At 45.4% G+C, this 13,041-nt stretch overlaps 1 pseudogene; it reads left to right on the top strand.

Annotated features, from left to right (window-relative positions):
* Positions 1-2,985: 2,985 nt before the first annotated feature.
* On the top strand, positions 2,986-7,305 carry LOC125546764 (beta-glucosidase 32-like; annotated as a pseudogene).
* Positions 7,306-13,041: the final 5,736 nt, after the last annotated feature.

The raw sequence follows: 13,041 nt of genomic DNA, 5'->3' as shown, positions 1-13,041 counted from the left end.
TGTATTGGTGACAAGGATAAGGTACATGCCTATCTCATGGATATGATGCTCATCTGTGAGGAGGCGCGTCGTGTTAGACGCAACCACTTGATGTCTCACATATCATGTAGTGTGAGCTACGGTTTGCGGTGTTCAACCGTAAGGTACCCATCTATGGTCCTTACTTGTTTCACCTGATCTCGAAGACTTGGGAAAAGCTCTATCCCAATGTTGAGTTTGAGGCCCCCGACTGGACCCGTCATGAGCCCATCAAGCTCCGCGTCAAGCCTCAGTGGGATAACACCACTACCCGTGCTGAGGCAGCGGCTGCTCAGATGGACTTTGAAGAGGATGAGATTGAGGAGTAGGAAGCGGATGAGGACAACTCTGCTGGGTATGCTCCTCCCTCTACTGAGCCCTCATGGGCTAAGAAGCTGAAGGCCAAGATGAAGACCTTGTTCTGTATGCAAGCTAAGGGGAAGTACAGGATCCATGTTGCTTCCAAGGAGAGTTGCTGCCGCGACAAGAGGATCTTGAGGACATTTGGAGAGGAGATATCCAGTGGGTCTGAGAAGCACATCACTCTAGAGGTAGAATGGATGATGAAGCAGGGCTACCAGTGGACTGAGTCTAAGGACAAGACCATCCCCGCTGCCGAGGCCAACGAGGACCATGACGAGTGATTGCTCCAGCTTGAGCTACCACCTGTGTCATAGGTGTCCTCTCTGCCTTTTTGGTGTTTTGATGCCAAAGGGGGAGAGAGTGTAGGGATTTGCGAGTCGTGTGTCATGTTTGCTTGTGTCGTGTTTGCTTTCATTCTGTTGGACCTCATTTGCTTTGGTTTGGTTTGTCGTGAGTCGTGTTCCCATGCACTCTATCGTATCTTATTGTCTTTCCTGCTTAGTAGCCTGTGAGCTTATGCTATCTTGTGCTAGTTAACTTATGCTCTTATGTATTATCTTGCCTCTCTATTGGTATTAGTTACTCCATTGCAAGATTTGCCTCGTCTATAAAATATAGGGGGAGTGTTGATCCTAGTATGTGTGCCGTGCAGTCCAAAGCACATCTCCAGAGTGCACACATGTAGGGGGAGCCCGTCTATATTTTATAGATGTTGGGTTTGCCTATGCTTTACTTTATGTGCAAATCCCGTATTGTTATCAATCCACCAAAAAGGGGGAGATTGTAAGGGCATATTTATCCCATAGTAGTTTTGGTGATTGATGACAATGCTTTTGCGGACTAATTGTGTGCATTGAGCATTTCAGATATATCATGTCTAGGCACAAGACGATTTGGTGCCCCTCGAAGACTATAGAAGACGACGTTTCTCTATGTTTCTTTTTGGTGGATTTGAGTCGTAGGAAAGCCATACTATTAAGAGTGGGTATGCGTTGGAAAGTTTTGGGTGGAATAAACACATACACGTCTGTTCCTTTTGCACCACCTTTCCTTTGGCTCTTTGGAGCATCTCCGTTTCTCCGTATCTCTGCAAAAGGAAAGACTTCTAGTGTTGCTGAACTGGGGCATGCGGTGGTACCGCAGGCCCCTGCGGTAGTACCGGCCTTGGGCGCGGTAGTACCGCAAGTGCTCACGGTAGTACTGCTTCTCGGTTGCGGTAGTACCATGGCCTCAGGCATGGCTCAGCAGCACGAGCGGAAGAAGGGGCGGATGTAATTTTTTACATCCACACCCTACGCGGTAGTACCGCTCCTGGCTTGCGGTACTACCGTGTCGGATTTTTGCATAGATCTAAACTCAGCGGAAGTTGCCACAGATGTATTTTTATATGTCCATGCCTTCCCAATATGGACTATCCCTGCCTTGCGGTAGTACCGCAAGGGGGAGTAGTTGTACCGCGCCAGCGGTTCTACCGCCCTCTGCTTCAACGCATCAGGGCTGTTTTGGATACTGCTGCGTGGGCGGCAGTACCGCAGTGCCTCGCGATAGTACCGCGGGCCCTGACGGTAGTACCGCGTCTCCAGTGCGGTAGTACCGTGCGTCACAGGCTGAGTTGGTGGATAACGGTTGGATTTGTTCCTCCACTATAAAAGGGGAGTCTTCTTCTCCGAGTTGACTTACCTCTTCCACCCCAAGCTCCATTGTTGCTCTAAGCTCCATTTTCGCCCGATCTCTCTCGCTAGCCAATCAAACTTGTTGATCTCCTAGGGATTGGTTGGGAAGGCCTCAATCTACACATCCACCAAGAGAAATTTGATCCCCCCCATTAATCCCTAGCGGATCTTGTTACTCTTGGGTGTTTGAGCACCCTAGACGGTTGTGGTCATCGTGGAGCCATACTTCATTGTGGTGAAGCTTTGTGGTGTTGTTGGGAGCCTCCAATTAAGTTGTGGAGATTGCCCCAACCTTGTTTGTAAAGGTTCGGTCGCCGCCTTCAATCACGGCATCTCGCATTGTGTGAGGGCATGAGGAGAATACGGTGGCCCTAGTGGCTTCTTGGGGAGCACTGTGCCTCCACACCGCTCCAACAGAGACGTACTTCCTCTCAATGGGAAGGAACTTTGGTAACACATCCTCGTCTTCACCGGCTCCACTCTTGGTTATCTCATCCCTTTACTCGTGCAAGCTTATCTTGTGTTACATCCATTGCTTGCTTGTGTACTTATTGTTGTTGCATCATATAGGTTGCTCACCTAGTTGCATATCTAGACAACCTAGTTTGATGCAAAGTTTAAATTGGTATAGAAAAGATAAAAATTGTTAGTTGCCTATTCACCCCCCTCTAGTCAACTATATCGATCCTTTCACATGTGCACCCCGGCAATGATGTCGCCTATGTCATCGCCTTCTTTAAAGCCGTCCTCTTTCCTTTCATGTTGTGCCGCTTATCTCTGCTCGCAGTACGGAGTCTTCAGAATTTGCTACTACGTGTACCGATGTCTGATTTCTTTCGTTCGTTGTTGTTTTTGCTCCAGATTTTCGTGATGGAAAATCAGTAGTAATTCTTTGACCTTTTGCAAAAGCAATGCCAACACGTCGATCTCAATGGGCGTGAACTACCTAGTACCTACCCAAGAGGGACTGTTGCACTTGACGTGGAGAGATGGGGACCATATGGTTGGTTATTTACCTACTAGTACCTAGGAGTTCGCGGTGTCGTGTGTTGACGTATAATGTGCTGCCTAGTCTCTTCCATCAGATCGATCTTTTGGTTGCATTGGCTAGAGCATGCACTTATACATGGTATCAGAGCCAAGAGGTCTTGAGTTCAAGACCTGTCTGGCACAATTAAATTGCAGCCCACTTTCGGTCCACGTTTAGGCCTGAGGAAGCCACACGTGAGGGGGGGGGGTGTTGACGTATAATGTGCTGCCTAGTCTCTTCCATCAGATCAGTATTTTGATTGCATTGGCTAGAGCATGCACTTCTACACCGTGGATCAGTTGGCAGTGATTAGGCGCCGGTACTCTTGTTTCTGCTCCTCCTCCCAGTCGCTGCCCCGCCCGAAGATGCCGCCGTGCTCACCTGCCGTGACTTCCCTGATGGGTTTATCTTCGGCGCAGGCACCTCGGCCTATGAGGTACCGCCTCTCCCTCCCTATACGTTTGTTGCATGAAGCCAAGTGAGCATAGTCTCATGGTTAAGTGAGCATACCTTAATTAGGTGGAAGTGGCGGCTGTAGAAGATGGAAGGAAACCTAGCATCTGGGACACCTTCACTCATCAAGGTCAATTCAGATTACCATATTTTTATCATATATCTACAGAAGATGGAGTAATTCTTATTATCAACGCTATTCATCCATAAGACATTTAAACACCCGGAAAACATATCTTGTTAATTTTTGAAAATTGTAATGTGCTGATGATGACAGGTTATTCTGCCGACAAGTGTACCAAGGATGTTGCAGCGGATCAGTATCATCATTACAAAGTTAGTGTCAACAGCTAGCACGAATTACTCTGCTTACAAAAGAAAAACACAGTGGGGTTTTTTAAAACAAAACAAAGTGGGATGAGGCACATGCATGTTAACTAACTGAACAAATTTTTCTATCAAAAAACTGAACAAATTTAATTTCTCTTCTCACATTAGGATGATGTGAAGTTTATGCAGGACCTGGGTCTAGATGCGTACAGATTCTCCATCTCATGGCCGTGGCTTATCCCAGGTACTTAGCACGCATAGATAGAGTAGTCAGTGTAGTAGTACATCTCTGAACTGTGACTGACACTGAACTGTGTAGATGGAAGAGGAGAAATGAATCTGAAGGGCTTGGAGTACTACAACAACTTGATAGATGAACTGATACAACATGGTAAAGACCAATTTCTCTACCTGCACTTAATAGCCTTTGCTCGATCTTGATTAAGCATCACTGACTGAAACATGCTCTGCAGGCATACAACCTCATGTCACCATCTACCATTTCGATCTCCCTCAGTCCCTTCAGGATGAGTACAACGGGCTGCTCAGCCCCAGATTCATGTAACTCCAGAATGAAAAATTTAAGGTTCAGAATTTTTTAGACCCTCTTCGCTCTTAATCTGAATGTGTTGCCATATGTCCAGAGACGATTACACCATGTACGTGGACACCTGCTTCAAAAGATTTGGAGGTCTAGAGCCCCCCACAAGCTCAAAATCTTCATCTGGCGCCTATTCAGAGGGCGTCTCAATACCAAGTGCAACCTGTTCCACAAGATGATCTCCATCGACGCCGCCTGTCCACGCTGTAGCGGCCCCTCCGAGGACACCTCCCACCTATTCCTTGGTTGTCCGCATGCGACTCGGACTTGGGAAAGGCTGGGATTAACTCCCACTACCAAGTCTCAAGACCTTTGGCTGCTCCAACCTCCTGATGCCCTAGATGGCCATATGTGGCCTGAAGTTCTTCTCATGGTCTTGTGGAAAATTTGGGACTCTATAAACGCTGCTGTATTCCCTAATGAAGTTCACTCTCCCCTAGTCACTATTAGGAATATCTGTAATGCCTTTGAGGTCTGCCTGAACAGATTCCGCGACCCAGCTGACAAGGCAACAACCAACTCATGGCTGCTTTTCCTTACCTCACGGCTTCCCGTGACCTTGTAGTCTTGCTTGGCCCTTGCTGGCTTTTGAGTAATATACATACAGGTGGGGATCCTCTCCCCCCGGTGATTCCTCAAAAAAAAAAGCTTTGGGGACAGGGTGAAGCACTGGGTCACCATTAACAAGCCCAATGTCGAAACTCTAGGTGGCTTTGACAGCGGCACTTGGCCACCGCGGTGTTGTTCTCATCCTTTCAGCACAAACTGTACCGGAGGGAACTCCACGACGGAGCCGTATATAGCTGCTCACCACCTCTTCCTAGCACATGCGTCGATGGTGTCCCTGTATAGAAACAAGTACCAAGTATGTCATATCAGTATCTTCCCTATTATATGACAGTAGTTGACACCAATGATTATCAATTTATCATGACCATGCAATGCAATGCTCGTGTGTAGGCAAGTCAAAAGGGGCATATAGGAATTACTGTCTTGACCGGGTGGTATGCTCTTGCTACCAATGCATCCCAGGATGCTGTTGCTGCAATAAGTATGAATGACTTTCACATTGGATGGTTAGTGCTAGTAGCTAGTACTGACTCTAGTTCCTTGAAAGTTGTTACCAACATGGACTTCAAAGCACAATTTTTATCATTAATTTGCAGAGAGAGATAGTAAGAGCTCGTGCCCTCTTTGGATAGGTTCATGCATCCTTTGGTGTATGGGGACTACCCACCGGTAATGAAAATAAGGGTTGGTGCATGGTTGCCGAATGTGACGGTGGAGCAGTCGAAGAAACTCTCCAGGTCATTCGACTTCATCGGCTTGAACCACTATGCTATTTTTCCCATGGTGGCCGATGAGACCGCCTTCAATCTGAAGCAGAGGGACTACTTCGCTGACAGAGGAGTTGCAAGTAACTAAACTAAGCAGCTGCTAATTATAAGGCTACTCTACTCATACAATGCCATTCGGCCTTACTTATACTGTGCAAACCTTTCTTGCTTGATTCAGATCCAACGAAATACATCCTAGAGGTAAACACCAAAGCGAAGTATCTCTTCAGCAATCACAGCACACATCAGCTGTGTTACGGTAATTTTTTCCTTCATCTCATTCTCAATCCTAAGATGTAATTTTATTGATGTAACATGTGCAGGGCCAGAATGAGTATGCTCCTTGGGCTCTAGGGGAGCAGTTGGAGCACATAAAACTCAAGTATGGAAACCCTGCAATCATTATACATGAAAATGGTAGGAAAACTAAAATTAAAAAACAATCTTGCTTGGTGCATATATTGCCCTGTTTTCTGGAGATGAGCCAACACTGAATACTTGCCAGTGTCATGTGAACTGAAAAACGAAACATGCTGACCTCTGTACAACAAAATCAAAGAAATGAAGGATCTTTTGCTTGATGATTCATGATACGGAGACTCCCCCAAAACCTCAGGCAAGATCGAATACGATGACGATAACAGATCAAAGATTCTGCAAAATTACTTGGAAGTTCTCTACCTGTCCATAAGGTGAGTTCATCTAAAACGGATTTTCAGAACATGGGGGCAATGGAGGACTTTATTTTGAACTGCTCCAAAAGGTGCTTAGAAGATCTGAAAAACAATTTTTTTTACATGAATACGCATGCATGTGGTCTAAAATACCTATAAAATTTCATTCAATAATACGTTGTATTACATGCTGCACAAAAAAGACAAAATTTCGGCCGAAAAACAACAAAAAACAAGCCCCTAATTTTCATGTATTTTGTATTTTTTTATCTTTTACGTGTAAGCATGTATATTAGTGAAATTTTGGCCCGATATACTGCATTGCTATACGTTGATGCACACAAAAATTTGAAATTCTTTAGTCATAAAAATCTGGTTTTTTGAACTTCAAAATAAAGTGCTCCGTTGCACCCATGCTCGTATGTCAATTTTCAGAGTTGATCTTCCTATACATAAATGCCAACCAGTGCCATACCCAAGTAGTAAAAGAATAGCGTATGAACTAAGATGAAACTCTTGGGTTCGAGGAACAGAGAAAGAATTGACTTGGGATCATGTCATTCTTGATCTCGATTAGCTTCTGAGAGAGCTATTTACTGGTTGCAAGAAGGGATCAAATGTGCAGGGATACTTTGTGTGGTCGTTCGTTGATGTGTTCGAGTTCCTGTTCGGCAACCGCATGCGCTTCGGGTTGTGCGGTGTCGATATGAACACGGTGGGGAGGAAGAGGTACGCGAGGAACTCTGCCCGCTGGTACTCCGGCTTCCTCAATGGCAGTGAGCTGCGATCGGTGTCTCCATTGAGCAAAGCCTACAGGGCCGCATGATGTATGTGGCTTCGTTGGCGATGACACTAGAGTCTGTTTTATTTCATTTTGTAGATGGTTGCATAAGAAACCTGCTCATAGCATACAATACACCAGCAACATGGGTCAAAAGTGAAGGCCTGTGTATGCATGCAAAGCATGGTTACGGCCTACAGCGAACAGCCCAACAAAACCGCAAAGCATGGTTATAGTCTACAGCAAACAGCCCAACAGAACTACAATGTTCTGTTGGATTATGGATGGGCTTAGGCCCATATAAGACAATAATCCCTGGTTAATCTCTAAGGCCCATGCACGTGTACGACAAGTGGTGGGAAATATGGGAAGTTTAGTACCATACTGCTACATTAAGAAGAGTGAGACCTCTTTATAAGGGTTGCTCCATCACTTGCTATTGGTAGCTTGGGAATAGGAGCTGTACACACCTGCTCCTCCTCCTCCTCCGCATGCCACGCCACGCCATGGCACGACGCGCGCGTACCGCGGGTTGCGGGAATGAGCTGACAAAATGGTTGATAACCGTTCTGTATTGGACCAGGCCCATGAGATACAATGCATCGCTAAGGAGCTGGAGCTCCTGAAGTGTGAGTTACCAGACAAGTTTGTTGCGGGTTGCATTATTGCAAAACTCCCTCCTAGATGGAGGAACTTTGCTACTTCTCTCAAGCACTTGAGACGTGAATTCTCTATTGAGGATGTCATCGGTCATCTAAGAGTTGAATAGAACTCAAGAGCAGATGACTCACATGTGAAAGGGGCAGAGGGTTCTTCTAGTGCCAATGTGGTCCAGAAGAACTTCCACAAGTTCAAGGGAAAGAACTCTGTCCAGCAGAATACTACCTTCAAGAAGAAGGGTAAGAAGAAAGATAAGAAGAGAGATGGCTGCTTCACTTGTGGTTCAGAGGAACATTGGGCAAACAAGTGCCCAAACAAGCATAAGAAGCTAGGACAGGATGCCAAGTCTGTCAATGTCACTCTGAGCAACCATGATGGGGCATCTGGGTACGATAATCTTTTTACCGTACTTTTAGTTTTTCAATCCACCGATTGGTGGGTTGACACTAGGGCCAATATTCATGTGTGTGCTGATGTGTCTTTGTTTTCTTCTTACCAGGTCACACGAGATTGTTCCGTCCTGATGGGGAACGGCTCGCATGCTTCTGTTCATGGTGTTGGCACGGTAGATCTGAAGTTTACTTCGGGAAAGACCGTGCAACTGAAGAATGTACAGCATGTCCCCGCCATCAAGAAGAATCTCGTTAGTGGTTCCCTCCTATGTAAAGAAGGGTTTAAGTGAGTATTTGAGTCTAACAAAGTAGTCGTATCTCATTATGGACTATTTGTTGGAAAAAGATATGATTGTGGTGGTTTGTTCCGCCTTTACATGGAGGATTTCTGTAATAAAGTCGTGAACCAAATTCATTCCAATGTGAACGAATGGGAGGTTTGGCATTCACATCTTTGTCACATAAATTTTGGTTGTGTGATGTGGCTAGCTAAGATGAATCTATTCCCGAGTTTCACTTTAGCCAAAGGCTCTAAGTGCCATGCGTGTGTGCAAGCAAAGCAACCTCGTAAGCCTCACAATCCTGCGAAGGAGAGACACCTGGCACCACTAGAGCTCATGCATTCAGATCTCTGTGAGATGAATGGTGTGTTGAATAAAGGTGGAAAGAAATACTTCATGATTTTGATTGATGATTCCACTAGATCTGTTATGTGTATTTGTTAAATACAAAGGATGAGGCTCTACACTACTTTAAAATCTATAAGGTTGAAGTTGAGAACCAACTTGAGAAGAAAATAAAACGAGTCCGGTCTGATCGTGGTGGAGAGTACTTTTCTAGTGAGTTCAATTTATTCTGTGCGGAACATGGTATTATTCATGAGAGGACACCTCCCTATTCACCCCAGTCAAACGGGGTTGCCAAACGAAAAACCGTACTCTAACAGATTTGGCTAATGCCATCTTAGATACATCGGGTTTATCCAAGGCATGGTGGGGGGAGGCTGTATTGACATCATGTCATGTCCTGAATAAAGTTCCCGCAAAGGATAATGAGACTACTCCCTATGATCAATGGGAAAATAAAAGAACTACACTCTCTTACTTGCGCACTTGGGGCTGATTGGCGAAGGTCAATGTGCCGATCCCCAAAAAGCGTAAGCTTGGACCAAAGACCGTGGACTGCGTTAATTTGGGCTACGCTGAGAATAGTGTTGGCTATAGATTTCTAGTAGTGAAATCCGAGGTACCTGACCAGAAGGTCAGTACAATTATAGAGTCTAAGGATGCTACATTCTTTGAGGATATTTTCCCCATGAGAGATATGCAAAACACTTCTAGACTGGAATCTAATGAGACTCCTGAACCTGCCATTCCGATGGAATATTATGAACACAAAAGTGATGAAAGTTCATCAGAGGATGACGATTAAGCACCTGTTAGGAGCAAGAGACAAAGGACTGCAAAGTCTTTTGGTGATGATTTCCTCATGTACCTCGTGGATGACGACACTCCCAGTTCCATTTCAGAAGCTTATGCATCTCCGGATGCTGACTACTGGAAGGATGTGGTCCGTAGCGAGATGGATTCCATCTTGGCAAATAGGACATGGGAGATCACTGATCGTCCCTATGGTTGTAAACCATTGGGCCGTAAGTGGGTGTTCAAGAGGAAGCTTAGGACCGATGGTACTGTTGAGAAGTACAAGGCTAGGCTTGTGGCCAAGGGTTATACCCAAAAAGAAGAAGAGGATTTCTTTGGTACTTACTCACCTGTGGCTAGACTGGCAACCATTCGAGTGTTACTCGTATTGGCTGCCTCGCATGGTCTTCTCGTTCATCAGATGGACATTAAGATGACTTTCCTCAATGAAGAGTTAGATGAGGACATTTACATGCAACAGCCAGATGGCTTTGTAGTAAATGGCCAGGAAAGAAAGGTGTGCAAGCTAGTGAAATCTTTGTATGGCCTGAAACAAGCGCCTAAGCAATGGCATGAGAATTTCAACACTACTCTGACATCTGCTGGCTTTGTTATTAACGAAGCTGAAAAATATGTATACTATCGCCATGGTGGGGGCGAAGGAGTTATACTGTGTCTATATGTCGATGACATACTGATATTTGGGACCCACCTCAAAGTCATTGAGGACGTCAAGGCTTTTCTATCTCATAACTTTGAGATGAAAGACCTGGGCGTGGCTGATGTTATCTTGAACATCAAGCTGCTGAGAAATACTGAGGGTGAAATTACACTGTTGCAATCCCACTATCTTGAGAAGATTTTGAGCCGTTTTGGATATTCGGACTACAAACCTTCTGCAACACCATCTGATCCTAGCGTGCGGATTCGAAAGTTCGAAGGCACGACTGTAGATCAATTGAGATATTCTCAAGTGGTTGGTTCACTGATGTACCTAGCCTGTGCTACTTGTCCTGACATCTCATTTGTTGTGTGCAAACTGAGCAGGTTTGTTTCCAATTCAGGAGATGCGCATTGGCATGATGTTGAGCGAGTGATGCGCTATTTGCAAGGTACCGTGAACAAAGGAATTCACTATTCTGGGTAGCCGACAGTACTTGAGGGGTATAGTGATTTGAATTGGATATCTGATGCTGATGAGATGAAGCCACAAGTGGATATGCCTTCACACTTGGTGGCGGTGCTGTTTCCTGGAAGTCTTGCAAGCAGACGATCTTAACGAGATTGACTATGGAAGCAGAACTCACAGCATTAGACACATCATGAGTCTAAGTAGAATGGTTTTGTGAGATTTTGATGGATTTGCCGGTGGTTGATAAACAAGTCCTGGTTGTCCTTATGAACTATGACAATCAAACGGTGATTGCCAAGGCTAAGAGTTCAAGACAATATGAAATCCACAAAGCACATAAGAAGAAGACTAAAATTTGTCAGAAAATCAAGAAACTTCTGAGTGATAGCGTTGGATTATATCCAGACGGCTAAAAATCTGGTAGACCGTTTTACGAAAGGGCTATCATGGATTGTGATAGAAAATGCATCGAGGATGGGTATGAGACCCACGTAAGTTTCCATGGGGGTAACCCAACCTATGTGAACGGAGATCTCGTGAATTAGGACCTGGGAAAACAATCCAGCGGTCAACTGAGGAGAGTATCTTTATTTAACCCACTCCGTTGGAGATGCAATAATACTCTCAATTCTGTAAGGCAGGCTCACTTTTGTCTTAATGTGTTCCAAAGCTTATGTAAGCAAGATGCTAACCTACTGAGCATTCTTTGGAGGAACACACCTATGTGAGCCCGACTGCTGGTCACGGTCTATGAGATTGGGTGATCTCTAGGAAGCTCATGAGAAGGTACGGCGTATGACTAATAAGCTCCACCCATGGGGTTTAGCCTTCGGTAGCCACGTATCAGCTGACAATGGTCGAAACTTCTACACGCCAAACTGACAATTCAAGGCATAGTCAATTGTTCCGTTGTGAAGAAGTCTAATCCCATTGCTCTAGATGGAAGTTCAAATTAACAGTCTCCACTGAAAATTCTGGTATATCAAACATTGTTTGAAACAGTTGAAAAACTTATGTGCCTCGAGATTTGGTGGGGGATTGTTGGATTATGGATGGGCTTAGGCCCATATAAGACAATAATCCCTGGTTAATCTCTAAGGCCCATGCATGTGTACGGCAAGTGGTGGGAAGTGTGCGAAGTTTAGTACCATACTGCTACAGTAAGAAGAGTGAGACCTCTTTATAAGAGCTGCTCCATCACTTGCTATTGGGAGCTTGGGAATAGGAGTTGTACACGCACGCTCCTCCTCCTCCGCCGCCCGCCTCGCCTCGCCACGCCTCGCCTCGTCACGCCTCGCCTCGTCACGATGCATGTGCGCGCCATGGGTTCGGGAATGAGCCGAGCCGAAGCTTATTTTTGCCGGTCAGGAATGGTTAATTAATCTCGAATTAATTAATGAATCGCTTACAGAAGTGCTGCTGTCCGAGACGTTGGACTGTGGGCTGCTCGCAGACTCGATCGTGGGCCTGAGCACAGGCCCATTGATACGTCTCCAACGTATCTATAATTCTTGATTGTTTCAAGCTATATTATATTCTGTTTTGGACATTATTGGGCTTTATTATACACTTTTATATTATTTTTGGGACTAACCTATTAACCGGAGGCCCAACCCAGAATTGCTGTTTTTTTGCTTATTTTAGGGTTTCGCAGAAAAAGAATATCAAACGGAGTCCAAACGGAATGAAACCTTCGGGAATGTGATTTTCGGAACGAAGATGATCCAGAGGACTTGGACCCTACGTCAAGCAACCAACGAGGAAGGCACGAGGTAGGGGGCATGCCTACCCCCAGGCGCGCCCTCCTATCATTTGTGACGAGAACATTGTTCTTGGTGCCTCCTGTCATTTAGGGGTTGTGGCAGTGTCCCGGGGAGTTGAGCTCCGAGGTGTTGTCGTCACAATTTTATCGTTGCAGTTCTGGAATACCCGAGTTTAGTTTCGCCGACATCGAAAATCTCTTTTATGCAGTTGTTGGTGAGATAACCTCAACGCCACCCAGTACTGGGGCGGGAGTTTGGGAGTATTGCCATAACTCGTATAACAGATGCTTTTTGAAGGTTGAGGTAGATGATTTCCGAAGGTTTCTTGGTTATGTGTTGAAGGATGGATACAGCTGGATGTAGGATTTGTTAGTTTTGGGTGAGATATTATGCTTCCCCTGTATCCCCAACAC

The sequence above is a fragment of the Triticum urartu genome, chromosome 3A (assembly GCF_056163025.1).
Source record: "Triticum urartu cultivar PI428250 chromosome 3A, HENAU_Tu73, whole genome shotgun sequence".
Lineage (NCBI taxonomy): Eukaryota > Viridiplantae > Streptophyta > Magnoliopsida > Poales > Poaceae > Triticum > Triticum urartu.
This window is presented reverse-complemented; position numbering and strand designations above follow the sequence as displayed.